The sequence below is a fragment of the Canis lupus genome, chromosome 8 (assembly GCF_011100685.1).
Source record: "Canis lupus familiaris isolate Mischka breed German Shepherd chromosome 8, alternate assembly UU_Cfam_GSD_1.0, whole genome shotgun sequence".
NCBI classification, from domain to species: domain Eukaryota; kingdom Metazoa; phylum Chordata; class Mammalia; order Carnivora; family Canidae; genus Canis; species Canis lupus.
The window spans coordinates 39,932,371-39,947,512 of record NC_049229.1 but is presented as its reverse complement, the minus strand read 5'-3'; the positions used below and the strand labels follow the sequence as shown (position 1 = coordinate 39,947,512).

The 15,142-nt window shown below is 39.8% G+C and overlaps 1 long non-coding RNA gene across 1 annotated transcript in view; it reads left to right on the top strand.

Moving 5' to 3' along the window:
• Positions 1-15,142, top strand: part of LOC102151445 — a 147,815-nt gene that overhangs the window by 824 nt on the left and 131,849 nt on the right. The gene's annotated exons all lie outside the window — the stretch shown is intronic.

Genomic DNA, 15,142 nt, shown 5'->3' with positions numbered 1-15,142 from the left:
GGAAGGGGACCGGTCAGCTGGGGGCTGGGAGAGGGCGCCGCGGGGCGGGGGCCTGCAGCTGAGGGAGCCCGGCTACTCGGGTCGGCCGGAGACACCGCGCGCACGCGCCGGAGCGGCTCTGACACGGAGCGCGGGCGGGGAAGCCGCGGCCGGCGCGAGCGTGCGCGCGCGGACAGGGGCGCGCGCCCCTCGGCGTTACAGGCTGCTGGGAGAGGGCGCGCATGCGCCGGCCGCGGCCACCTACGGCGACCCTGGCATGTGCCGCGGCTCTCCCCCGCCCCCTTCTCGCAGCGCCCGCGGAGAGCGTAGCTGCAGCATCCGCTGCCAGGCAGAGCCGCGGGCCGCTGGGGGACCGGAGACTTCCAGCAGGACACCAGCGGCGCTTGGGCGCCTGCTTCCTCCACGAGCGTAGGCCGCCCTCTACCGCCAGCAGGCCGACGAGCCCAGCTCCCGGGCCCGGGAGCGCCATCTCCAGGGAACGTCGTACTCCCGGCAGCCGGGGAACTGACTGGCCCGAGCCAGTTCATCCCGCGGCCCTAAGGAGCACTGGTACTGCAGGTTTGAAGCAGGCTCCCGGCTGCCGTTTAGCGGTGACCGCCGCTGCTCAGCCCCTGCAGCCTAGATCTTGGCCGTCGGGCTGCAACTTGCAGCGTGGACCACAGAATGTCATCGCACCCACATGCAACCAGAGAAGCCCCGTTTTATCTTGTGAGAGCGGTTTCCACCTTTGCCCCGACAGAAAGACCTCCCACAAGGGCCTGAGTTTGATGCTTGGCCTCTCCGCCCCCACCCCCCCGACCCGCGGCTGCGACAGCCCCTTCGAGGCGGAAGTTTATTCAGTATGGGGGGGGGAGAACTTTGGGGGTGCAGGAGAGGGGCTCCCTAGGATGCTTCCTACCCGCTCGCACTCGGGAAATTCCTGGCGCCCGCGATGCAGAGCAGTGGGCCGAAGAGCTAGCTCCGACCGGCGCAAACAGCGAGCTGAGCCGGAGGACCTGAGCGCGCCGCCCTGGCACACAAAGTAGTCGCGGGCCGAGGGAGGGGGTGCTACGGCGGCCAATCAGAGACGAGAGCCGTGTGAGTGGAGTGCGAGCCGACCAATCAGAAGGCCGGAGGATGAGCTTCCCGTACCCAACTCTTCCCTGTAGCCTCGGGACCCAGATCCCAAGCCTGGGGCGCAGCACCGCGGAAAGCGAGACGGTGCCCTAAGGACAGAAAAATTATTTCTCTAGACTTAAGTATTTTTAAGTATGTGCATTGGTACTTATCGCAGAGCAAACAGCGGCGGCGTCTTAGATGCTGAGTATGAAAAGGATCACAGAAAAGAGATTTATAAGGCACTGGCCTGCCAAGACTGCAATCTGCCTAATAACATTCATAAATTTACAGTATTTATGGAGATCTTTTTATACGCCAGGAACTGTATTAACAGAAAAACAAATAACTGCTGACTCAAAGAAGAAAAAAAGCTCCCTGTCCTCAAGGAGCTCAGGCCCTTCTTATGTTTGCTGGACCTTGTGACTCTGGTGTTTATTGTCAGTCCTCTAAAGAAAAAGCTATCAGTGAAGTAGTTTACAGTCATTTTCATGACTGTTATCTCCCTGTAAGAGGAGAAAAATTGAGGGAAAAGTAGAGTGACCTGTCTAAAGTCACAGAAAAAAAAGATACTGACAGAGCCAGAATTATGTTCTAGCTCAGAAAGCTTGATTATCATCATTCAATATGATTTATTGAATGCATGGTTGCCCTCCTCCACTAAAGAGAGTCCTGTACTAAGCTTACAAACAAAAGAATTCTATAGGGGCCACAAGCTTTGGTTGTTGGAAATGAATGGAAATTTTAGGTTTATGCCATCATGAGATGGAGTAAAAGCTAACATCTTATCAGTCATACTCTAGGTCATTTTTAGAAATCAGGGGTGAGATGGATATTTACTTTTCAGTTTAAACAGCAGTTTAAAAAGTACTTTAGCAAGCATATGTAACTTTAAAGCTTGCCTTATATAATACTTTAAGACCTCCAATTTCAAAGCTTTACTTTACATTTTCCTCAAAACATCAGGTTTTCCAGCTGGCCTTCATTTTTCCATTCCAAAAATGTAGGAATTAAAATACGTTATCTTCTCAGGGGCACCTGGCTGGCTCAGTTGGTAGAGTGTGTGACTCTTTATCTCAGGGTTGTGAGTTTGAGCCCCAAGTTGGGTGCAGAGATAACTTAAAATCTTTTTTAAAAACTAAATAAAATACATACCTTCTCTACTTCTTTCAGCCTTAAAAAAAATATCTGTCCTAGGAGTGTTTGTCTAAGATTTAGGGCATTTTGATAGGAGGGTATATTACATATTAAAATATCAAATTTAAAAAATTTTTTAAAAATAAATAAATAAAATAAAATATCAAATTACTTGGGTGTCTCTAGAATACACTCAGAAATTAGTTCTCTAATGACTCTGATTGTGCTCTGTTGAGTCAATACACTTGTTGGCCTGTGACAGAACACTGTTATCAAAGCCCTTTCCAGGATATGCCCAGGATTTAGCTGCCACCTCAGAACTGGAAGTTTCAGTTATACAACTGTCGTTTTAAGAGCAAATCTTTACACACTGAGTTCCAGATCAATAATGAATTTCAAAAAAATTCACAATAGTTAACAGCTTTTAAAAAACACATTTCTTTAACTCTCTCCAGAGAGGAATATTAAGTATATCCTTAGTAATATTAAGGCTCTGCCTTTCCCTTGCTAGGCTAAGTTTCTGAAAAGAAAAATATCTCCAAAAGGTTCTAAATGTTACTAGTCACCGGAAGCCATCTCTGTCAAAAGATGTTTTTTCTCCACAAGCTTCAGCTTCCCCACCACCACCACCCACTGCTGTTCCTGGGGCCCACTCTTTCTCTCTTCTCACCCCAGCTGCCTGCCTCTGTCTCTCATCACTCCTAGTTTCTGATATTTGCTCAAGCAAGTAGAAGTGACCCACCACTTCCTCTACCCTTCCCTCACCAACTAGGTTTTAGACTCATCTTTATTTATCTAAAAATTTACAGATAAGTTCTATTTAGCAAGAGATTGTACAGAACAATCTTTATGTTCTGTATAGAACTAATAGAACCTTGTCAGTACATTATATTCTTTTATACAACCTGTGTCAAATTCTTAGTCATCAACCAGAGTTATGGGGTCTTGTAGGTGGGGCAAGGAGGAGTCAACCATTAGACAATGGAAAAGATGAAAATGAAAGTTAGGGGATCCCTGAGTGGCTCAGCGGTTTAGCGCCTGCCTTTGGCCTGGGGCACGATCCTGGAATCCCGGGATCAAGTCCTGCGGCAGGCTCCCGGCATGGAGCCTGCTTCTCCCTCCTCCTGTGTCTCTGCCTCTGCCTCTCTCTTTCTCTCTCTGTCTATCATAAATAAATAAATAAATCTTTAAGAAAAAAAAAATTAAAGTGAATACACAAGTAGCCATTTTATTGAGACATTAGCTAGATCAAAGGTAATGAACTTGAATATTATCACATTTCCAAAGTTGAGAACATTCATGCAGGAACTAATTTGAAGTTTACTACTACTATTTTATTAATGACTATAATAAAAATAATGCCTAAGTGTAATACTGCTGAGTGTCTACTGAGTGTCAGGGGCCATAATAAACTCTTACCTCCATCATTTAATTGTAAAAGCAACTATTTGAGTTGGATCCTGTTATTTTAGTAAGGGGATCTATGAGGTCACAAAGAGGAGGTAAAGAGGCTTTCAAAAGCAGCTTCTCAACAAATAGTTTATAGAAATGTTTCCATTTCTAGAAATGTGGATCAACTGAATGTCAGGCCTAGAAACATTCTTAATAATTTTTAATTATCCTTATTTTCTAAGTTTGCTTTAGGTGCATTTACTTAGAGGATTCCATCTTCCAAGAAATTATTCAAAAGACAACACTGTTACTGCTACATGCAAAAAGATTTGACCTTGAGACCATCATTTTACCGATTTGGCCCTTAGTTTTCTTATCTGTAAAATAAAGGTGGTGGTCTAGAAAAATTTTAGTTGTTTGCCAGTTCCAAAACTATAAATCTAGCCAGCTCGACATACCATTGCCAACAGACACAACAATTAAATATGGAGAAACAGTCTATACTTTGAAATCCAGTGCATGTTTTTAAGTCACTTTTGAGCCAACTCTTTAAGTAGAAATTCAGTCTACACCTACTCAGAGCCAATATTTCCAATCAGAAGAGTGAATGAAGGGATTGATTTAAAGACTTGTGAAATGAGCCAAACTATCCCTTTCTATGACTTGCCACCATAGCTGAAATCTTCTTCATTGGAATAAAGCATCATATAGTTCACACTGCTGACATCCACTCCTATTCCTTCCTCATTAATAGAGTTGTGTGTGTGTGTGTGTGTGTGTGTGTGTGTGTGTGTGTTTTAGGTAACCATCCAACCTCCAGCTATAGAAGAACAATTCAATTAGCCTAAGTCTACCAGTAAATTAATTTCCTAGTATGGTAGAGACTTGCTTACCCTCTCTTTCCTTGCATATAAAGAGATTTTCATTCATACATCTCCGCTACTCATCCCAGACTTGCAGTTGAGCTAAACCATGTGACTAGTTATAGTCACCAGTCTACAGTGGGTTGCAAGTAGATGTGTAACATCCAGGTAAAAAATTTAATTGCAAGTACAAGTTCTTACAGTGTTTACTCTTCCCCAGTCTCAAAACCAATATTACTGAAGATGCTAGAGCCTTTGTCAGCCTAAATCCCTAAAAGAGGAAAATGTGGAACACTCCACCTCCCACCCTCATGAGGCCAGGATGGATATATGAATAAAAAACACACCTTTATTGTTTAAGCCACTGAGATTTGGGGTTGTTTTTTACTGCAGTATGACTTGGTATCTAAGTTATGCTAGGTCTTAGACTATTCTAATTCTAATTTAGGTATATTCTAATATACTGGATAACCATTATTGTCCTAGGGTGTATTGGCCCAATCAGACTGAAGGGAAGGATTTTTTAGGGGAGAGGATTCTCTCTTTTCTCTCAGATACAAATGATAACAGAGATGATCACTGGCAGCAATCTAACAACCACAAGAGGAATTAACCTTACAATGAAGTCAACACACTGAAGATGGCAAACAAAGAGAAAAACCTTTGAAAATATGTTTGAGCTGGTGATTATATGACTCCTGAAGGCTACTCTTCTCTGGACTTGTAATACTGCAAAATAATAATTCTGAGTTTTTTTCTCCAAAACACCACAAGCAGAAATTACAACTTGTATATCTTTAATTTCATCACAGTTCCTACACAGATTTATCTCTAGAAGAACTCAAAAATATTGGGTGAATTAAAATTTTTTAAAATATAATAGCTCATACTCTTGCCTTTAGAAATAAAATATTGCCTGAATTAACAAGGGGAAAAAGTAATTTAATACAACCCAATCTTTTTACAGATAAAGAGATTAAAACTCAGATACATTATAAGATTTATCAAGTTCACATAGCTTTGTTATGGCAGAACTAAGAGGAAAAAAAACAGCTAATAATTGCCTCATCAAAAATGACCACAGTTTCCAACCAAAAATAGGGAAGCAATGAGACAGTATATTACTGTGGTAGTTAAAAACTTTGAAGTTAAGACAAATGTAGCATACTTACTAGCTATATGTTCTTGGACAAGTTACTTAACCTCCCTGAGCTCGGTTTTCCATCTGTTAAAGAGGATAATAATCTCTAGCTTATAGGGTTATGAGGAATAAATGACTCAAAATGTAAAAAGCACTCAGCACAATGCCTGACACATAATAAACCTTCTATGTATTGCAGATCTATCAAATGGTGTTTATTCATAGATAAATCAATTTTTTTGCATTAAGATTGATCCATTCTCCGTTATCTTTCATTTAATTCAGACCACTGATCTGTGTTTTTCCATCATGTATAATTATAGTGTAGCCTATACAATTGCCTAGCCAGTACCTGCCTTTCCTATTGAACTGCTCCTCCCATTTCCACACATCTGTCATATGATGGCAGCAAGAAAAGCCTCGTTACTACTGACTGGCCATTGGCCAATTTGTCAAGAGATGGACACCTGATGTAAGATGGGCCAATGAAGCCATTACTCCAAGAGTTTTAGATTTCGGAAGGAAGGTCATCTCAAGTCTCAGCTAGATATATAATCTGGAAGATGTCATTGAACATCTTTTTGTTTTTATTTTTGTTTTTGCCAAGAGGAAAAATACATTCTGCATTGAAAAAGTAAAAATCAATGGACAAAGGGAGAAGAGGATGAAGAAGGTGTCTTTGTTACACTGGAGTTCTCAGTTCCAGGTTTTCTGGAATCTCTGCTTTTCTTTCTGCTTTGGGTTTCCTCTTCCAAGGCTTCTACCCATATTCTTCTAATGTATTCCCTATTTTGCATAAACTAATTTCAGGTGGGTTTATTTTAGATGTGATTAATGCAATGGTATGTTATATTATCATAATGTAAAAAATAAGAAGAGGGAAAATCCTTAAGTCAATTATCTTTATTAACAACTTGAGTGATACTTCTAAGAATATGATCAAGCTTATAAAAATCAATCAATAAATCTTTATCAACTGTATATAAAGTACCTATGAGCAGTGACTTCAAATTATCTCCCTATATCTGTTTTTATTCTTCTATAATAACCAACCCCCAATTTTTAGATGGTCATATTGCCACTGAGTTAAAACCTAATATTTTCTAGTCTCCATAATTGCATATGTGTGGCCACATGACTAAATTCCGGCTATAAAAGATCTAAGTAGAAACGTTATGCGGGACATCTATTTTTTAAAAGTCATAAAAAGAGGGATCCCTGGGTGGCACAGCGGTTTGGCACCTGCCTTTGGCCCAGGGCACGATCCTGGAGACCCGGGATCGAATCCCACGTCAGGTTCCCGGTGCATGGAGCCTGCTTCTGTCTCTGCCTCTCTCTCTCTCTCTCTCTCTCTCTCTCTCTGTGACTATCATAAATAAATAAAAATTTAAAAAAAAATAAAATAAAATAAAAGTCATAAAAAGAAAAGAAATAAACCTTCTTATCTGTTTTCTGCATCCTATTACCTGAGCTATAATGTGATGACTGGAGCCCTTTCAGCCATTTTGGACCATGAGGAAGATTGCCAAACCCTATAGCATAATAGTAAGGACAACCTTGTGGAAACTCCATGCCAGTCCTGGGATGCTACCTTCAAAATTCTTTCATAAATAAATAAATAAATAAATAAATAAATAAATAAACAAACAAACTTCTCTCTTATTTAAACCACTGTTTTCTAGGTTTCTCTGCTACACATCACTGAACTTAGTCTTCATATACTACCATAGTAGTTTGATAAACTATGTTAAGTTGGATCCTTAATGCTCCATAAAAAAAGAAATAAATCCAAAAATATAAAATCAAAAATATTTGAATAACAAATTGAAAAATTTTAAACCAAATATAAAAATACAGACTGGGGAAGGATGGGATAGGCACAAAAGAAAAAGAAAGATTCAGGGATAAAAATTCTAGCAAAAAAAAAAAATTATCACTGTCACTATATTATAAATATTTGCTCTAATAAGAATGAGCCTTGCTGAAGTCACCAAAGTTCCAAAATTCTGCTTTGCAGGGGCAAAACTCTATCTTATTAATTTACCAGAGGGCAAATTAGATTCTGAGGGGAAAAACTAACTCCAACCAAACTGACAAAAGTCTGAAACACCAGAAGGTCCCTTGAGGGCAAAGCCCCACCTCTCTGTCTTGTCTATGTATCGTATTTGCTGAATGAGTTAATTAATTTTCATTGCGATATAACTGCCAGGGGGATCAAAAAAACTCATAACCTCTGGTTAGTCAGGATCTTCTGTAGTTTCCATGGGAACAAGGCAGTATAGAATCATGATTCAGAAAGTAGATTCTAACTGTATTTGAATCCAAGCACTGCCACTTAATAGTGATGAGACCTTGGGAAACTTTTTAAAACTATGTGTCATTTTTTCATTCATATAAAATGGGAGTGATAATACTATCTACCTCATCGGGTTGTCATGACTGTAAAATGAGTTATTACATGTAAGGCTCTTAAGAACAGCACCTGGCACAGAGCACACAAAAAAATGTTAGCCATTTATAGCTCTACGAAAACCCTGAGCAAAAGCAAGCATTTGTGGACACTATTATTATTATCTGATCTACATCCAAAGTCAAGATAACATGAAAACAGAATCTCGTGAAGAAAAAGAAATAGGTGATTGACAAGATTTCCTGAACTGAAGGTTGAATGTCATTTCAGTTCTGTGGTACATGCTACAATACAAGTGTTGGTATTTAAAACAAAGAGTAAAGGTTCTAAAAAACAACCCCCTATAAATTGTGCTGGCACAGTGTACAAGTCTACTTGTAAACTCACATAGATTGGGTCAAGTGGAGCTAACTTCTATTTCTTTCAAGGTTGATCACTTAGGTTAAAATACACTCCCTTCCTTCTGGGCACTTCTGTCAAATGGCTGAGATGTCCATCCAGCTTGAGCTCTTTAAGGAACAAGGAACCAAGGAACTAGGGTTATTTCAAGGAAAAGGGGATATGAACTGTTTTCAGTTCAAAATACATGAACCGAAACTGACCCTGTGGCCGAAGCACTGTCAGATACCTAAGCAACTGGAGATCTGATCCACATCTCCATCCCTCTCACATCCCCCACATCGTTCTCTGCTCTTCTGCTCCTCTCTCAGTACCGACTGATTTCCATTTTTTATTCTACATTTTGGTTTCTGGGTCTCATGGCTTTTGTTCCCTTATAATTTCATCTTTTTCATAGCATAAAGCACAATCTTAACTTTCTTGATCTCTTGATTCACTCTCCAGAGAGGGAAATCTTGCCAAGTCTTCATATCTTTCTCTACTGAGTCATATCATAGGTCTTCTGGCCTTCAGTCAGCTATTCATTCTTTCCAAACCACCATGTCAAGGCAGTGATGGCTGAACCTTCAGCAGGGGCTATGGGCCTAAGGGAGGCAAACCCTTTAGTAGGAGTAGGGGGTGGGTACACACAGGGACTGACATCCCTAACACCCTGCTATAGTCCTTTCCCTCACTTTTTCCTTCAGCTTTTGACAACTCCCCTCATCTTTCTAATATTCGCATATAGACCTTACTGCTCTGTCCTGTCCTCAGTACTTAGCAATTCAACTCAATCTCAGCCTTCATATTGGTCTTTGCGAATTCTCTGATCCATGGTTTCCAGTGAATGTTTTGCTTATATAGTCAGGTGGACTTTGTTTCTGCATGGACCATCTAGCTTCTCTCCAACAAAATGACTCAGGCCCCCTGATACTGTCACAAAGTGAGCTCAGAAGATATAATGAGCTATGTAAAGGTGACACTCATGGCTTCTTTTAAAATCATCAAAAAGGTGAAAGCCCTATGATAATGGAACATAGGAGAGACAGATGTTTTAAAGCTAATCTACAGACAAGTTTTATTAAAATCTAATTCTATCGGGTGTTGAAACAGAGTTTATGAATATCTAATATATAAATAGTTAATATAGCTCTGGGGTGCCAGGGTGGGTCAGTCGGTTAAGCATCTGACCCTTGATTATGGCTCAGGTCATGATCTCATGGCTGGTGAGATCCAGCCCCAGGTCGGGCTCCACGCTCAGTGGGGAGTCTGCTTCAAGATTCTCTCCCTTTGCCTCTCACCCCACTCTCTCTCATCCTCTCTAAAAATAAATACATAAATATTTTTTAAAAAGAAAAAGAAGTCATATAGCTCTGAATTAACAACAAGGGGGACCGGGAAATAAAAAGGAGCACATGGATGTTTGGTGGCCACAAATATCTCCACCACATGCAATAGATGACCAACACAATCACATGTGGCACAGCTCTGGATAAAATAATTTAAATATGAGATAACCAGAGGATGAAATGGACAGCAGGAGGTGAATTTCAGAAATTGTGAAGGACATGATAACGGATTAGGTGAAAAAGTGACTAAGATGAATGAGATTTGGGGCTTGGGTTATTTGAATTATTTGATACCATCAATATAATTCATAGTTCAGTATAATCACATTTAGAATTTAGGTTTTCTGATCCCAACCCAATATTCTGTCAGGCTCAATATTTCATTTACAAAAGAGCAAAATCCTAACAAAGGATCATTGAACTAGATAGTATCCCTAGTGTCTAGAAAGTGCTTAGTCTATGAGAGATGCTCACTGAACATTATTAAATGAATGGATGAGTGAATGAATGAATGAAGAAAATGACTTTATGTCAACAGAAAGGATTTGACTAAAAAAAAGACGTTTTTGTCTTTACATGCTGTTAGATCCTGCAAATGGTTTCTAAGGAAGTTGTAATACCTTTTAATAGCTATTTTTAAAGTATCCTAAGAAACTCTCCACATACTTACGTCCACATTCCTAAATAATAGAAGAAATCCAATTAACTTTGTCTTTCCTTTTATAGAAGTATTTTTCATTTTTAGAATAGAAGCATAATAAAAGAATCTATGCAGCCTTTTCACTTTTAATATTCTTTGTGCCTCTAAGACAAAATATGCTTGATTAGTTCTCCCCTCCACCTTACAATGAATGCACTTACTGACTCTTCCCAGATAGATATGGCTGTGGTGACCATATTTTACTCACCAAATGGAGTGAAACTAAATTTAACAACTAAATCTGGTACTTAAAATCCGAATTTCTCTGGAAGTCTAAGACACATGGACACCATAGGGATGAGTCTGAAATATTTATTTAAACTCTGCATGATTCCTTATGATTCCTTATGACCTTGTACTGAAAGGGACCTTGGTTGTATATCAGAGCTGATATTCACCACCAATATAGCATAATTCTGATTGGTCAGGGGTCTATTTTGGTTGTCTGATACCATGCAATAATAGTATTTTGAATATGCACAGTGCCTCTGTCTTCTGTGAGCTTAACTGAGTAACAGGAAGGCTAACTGAAGCACTGGCAAAATAAACAAGGTTGCACATGGATAATTTTGATTCTGTGGTAAGAGACTTTTTAATCTTTTCTTTGTCTCCCAGTTACTATTTCAACTTTGCTCATGGAAGGAGCTGGGATAAATTTTACACTCATTACAACAAATCTTGACTCTAGTATCACATGCAGATAAAGTAAGTCAAAGCTTTACAGACACAAACTAACAGGTATGTATGTATATTTAATGGTTTTAGGTTTAAGTCAGTCATGCTCTGACAGAGTAGCATGAACCATATAACGTCTTGGAGGTACCTTCTGTATTTATGACTCATAGATTCCCATATATACAGTTCTAGAAAAACCAAACTGCTAGATTTAGATGCTCATTTAATTGCTTGTACAAGAAAAAGGATATTACGTTTTTTATAACAGTTGAAATGAAAGTTGAATAAAGCGCATCAGATTTCCCCTAATATCCTTACAATCATCTTCAACTGCTGGAATCATCTTCCAATGTTTTCTAGACAGAGCAGCACAAGTTACTCTCATGCTTTATATTGCCCAGACTCCTTGCTAGTCAAGTTGAAACCATGTTCCAGCCAAGGGGTTACAGACCGGAAGGTTATTAAGTTACTTCCTACTCTGGTTATAAGTGCCCCTGTGAGAACCTCCAGCTCTTAATTCCCCTGCCCTGGTGATCTTGAAGGCTAGATATTTCAAATGATCTCACTATAAGAGAGAGGTAGGTTGCCTGGATCCCTGAGTGTCCACTAGAAGGAGAGCCACCCTACGAGCAGCAGACTGTGACATGAGCAAGGAATAAATCTTTATTTCATTAAGCCACTAGTGCTAATTAACCAACTACTATGGTGACTGAGAGGATAATGAGGGCTAAAATCTAGCTCCTAATTTAGTCACCAAACCATGTGCCCTGGTACAGTCTTTTGCCAAAATGAGTGCCCTAGTCTGCATCCCCTCAGGGGAGATGTATCTTTTCTAAATCACATATAGATGCCATATGGACTATCAGCAGCCTTGACTGAATCTCCTCTCAATTGATCACCCAGTGTCCACTCTTTCTCCCCTTCACAATCCCTCCATAAAGACCTGCCAGGCTAATATTCCTAAGGCATAACTATGATCATGACACTTCCAGCTCAGAAAGCCCCAGAGGAGCCCCACTGCTTTAAGAATAAAGCCAAAAATCTTTAACATGGTTTCTAAGACCTTCCACAATTCATTGAACAAACTCACCTATGCATCCTAATCACTACCTTTGTCTTCTCATTCCTGCGTTCTCCATATTTGGAAGCTAGTGTGACATGAAACCAGGAGCTCCCTCAGCCTGACTCCAAATAGCAGGTGCACCCCAGCTCACATCTAGCATTCACTGACCCAGCTTATAAAACCTCTGCCTTTACTACTTCAACAAATTTCTATAGTATGGAATTTCTTCAAGTCCTCCAGCCTTCAGGAGTCACCTTTTCCTTTAATGTCCAAAATTTAAAAGCTCAACTCCCATCCTATACATGATAAAGCACCTCCATCTGGTTTATTTGTAGGGAAGAAGGAGGTTTGTCTCACAGTTGTTCTTGAGGCAAGTCAATCCATAGCCTGCTCCTCCCTTCTGGCTCGGCAGCATAGCAAGAATTCAGCTGTATTCTCACCCCATGTTGGATTCTACTTGTGTAGAAGGTGTCAATAGCAACTCATCTTACCACAAGGGAACCAAGAGGTAAAGGAAAAACAGCATAAAAGGTATCTACTCCTACTCTATAAGCAGCTAGGATTGGCAAATAAAGTATGGGATGTCCAATCAAATTTGACTTTTAGATAAACAACAAATCATTTTTTTAGTATAAGTATGTCCCAAATATTGCATAAGACATATTTATGCTAAAAAATTACTTGTTTATCTGAAACTCAAATTTAACTGGGCATCCTGCATTTTTATTTGTTAGATCTGGCACCATAAGTAGTGTCCTCCCTTTTGTTAAATTCTTGATCTTGGCTCAGACTGGGGAAGAAAGCAGGACTCTTCCTGCCAATGCAGAATCCACCAAAACCACTGCCATATATATGGCTTATATAATATATATAGAGAGAGTATTATATTGTATATGTATATCAAAATAAAATTTCCCCCTTCAATAGCATTGTTTTCCTTCCTGTTATTCATGTGTTATAATTTCTACACAATAGTATCTCCCATGTGACAAAAATAAGCCTCTTGAAGTCAGGAATCTTATTTTTCATATTCTTTCATTAGCTAGTTAGATCTTGGAGGCATCTTTCTGGCACTAACTATCTACTTGCTACATTGGCATTTCAAGAATTCAAAACTAGCAAGAGCGCCAGAAATTTTAAAGCAGATAAGAGTCAGAAGAAAATGCCTTAGGCATGTATAATAGCAAGCCTTTTTCTGACTTGTGTCAGCCTTGGATTTTTACTTTGGGACTTGCACATATGTTTCCAAATATCTTTCAATGTTTTCCAGGAAATGTTGGGTGGGTTTTATATGAGGTGTGTCAGACACTCATAGGAACAGACAGGTTATGGCTAAAAGTCATTCCTTTAAGATAGCTTTCCAGAGGTGTAACTCTCTTCCTAAAACATAACAGGTAGCATCCCCACTTTGTGGGTGTTATTTCACTCTTACAAACATATTTATTTACATGTTACCTGCAGCACTGGAAAGGAGTAATCTGGCCACAGGTTAACATCTTGTGGATCACACAGCCTTACTATTCAGCTCCTATATCCTGTGCTTTTTGGTAGCACCTCTGGAAGCCAGAAAGAAGGTTTCTTCTGGCTCTGGGTTAAAGTATAAAAGTTAATTAAATACTGTAAATACTATATAGAATCATGAAAAAAAAATGGCCTTATTCTTTCTTTCACCCATATTTAAACAAGCACTATGCTCCAGATGCCAGTCACTTAGGTGTCTACCATGATGATTCTTCTCATAAGGAATAAGAAATTAATTATAACCATGGAGGTGCCCTGGAGAAATAATAGAAAGAGTGGGTATGGTCTGTCTCCTTTAAACAAGTAATCTAGAGATGGGGGAAATTTCTAAGACTGCTTTATGGAAATCTAACCCTTTTGGAGAACTTTGGTTACTTTACTGGAAAAGAAAAAGAAAAATTATATATGTGTGTGTATGTATATATCAAGTAGCAGCAGTTTTTAAAACAAGATATGCACATGATAAAGAAAAAAATGCAAAGGGTATATAGAAGTGCATAAAGGGAGATATGAGTCTCTCCTCCACTATGTACCCTAGTCCTCCTTCCCTAAAGCACTAGAGACACCAATTTCTATATCTTTCTAGATGTATTCTCTGAGTGTATAATTATACAGCCCTTAGGTGGATTTTATTTATGCATAATAAATATTATATAAAATAATATACTATTATACACATTACTTTTTCAATTCCTTAAAAGATTTTTTTTTAATTTTTATTTATTTATGATAGTCACACACAGAGAGAGAGAGAGAGAGAGGCAGAGACACAGGCAGAGGGAGAAGCAGGCTCCATGCACCGGGAGCCCGACGTGGGATTTGATCCCGGGTCTCCAGGATCGCACCCTGGGCCAAAGGCAGGCGCTAAACCACTGCGCCACCCAGGGATCCCTGAATTAATAAATAAAATCTTTTTTAAAAATTGAGTTAACTAGTTAACTATTAACAATAGTTTTCAGATATTGGACAACACACAACATAGGACAGTCATCTTTGAAAGAAGAGAAACAAATGAGGTGAACCTGTAATTACCCCAGCTTACTGCCTAGACAGATTCCAGGTTACAGCACAGGCAAGGGAACCTGAACAAAGCCTGGCAATTTCCCTGAGTTGAAGAGACAGAGGTGAGAATTCAGACTGGCTACGGCAGCTAAAATTTGCAGGATAGATGACCAGAAAGGACAAAGCTGCTCAGAGAAAGTACTGGAAATCTGTAGGGGCTCCCCCTTGAGTCCTTAATTAATATACATGTGTATAGAAACTACATGAGCCAAGAGGGAAAATACCTGAAAGGAGCAATTTCTGGCATTCACACACCGCTTGAAATACTTCACATTCCCACAGCCTAAATGGAAAAACTTTCTAACACATTGGGCATTGGATTGAGTATCAGAAAGACATTGCCTTTTTAGTAGGCC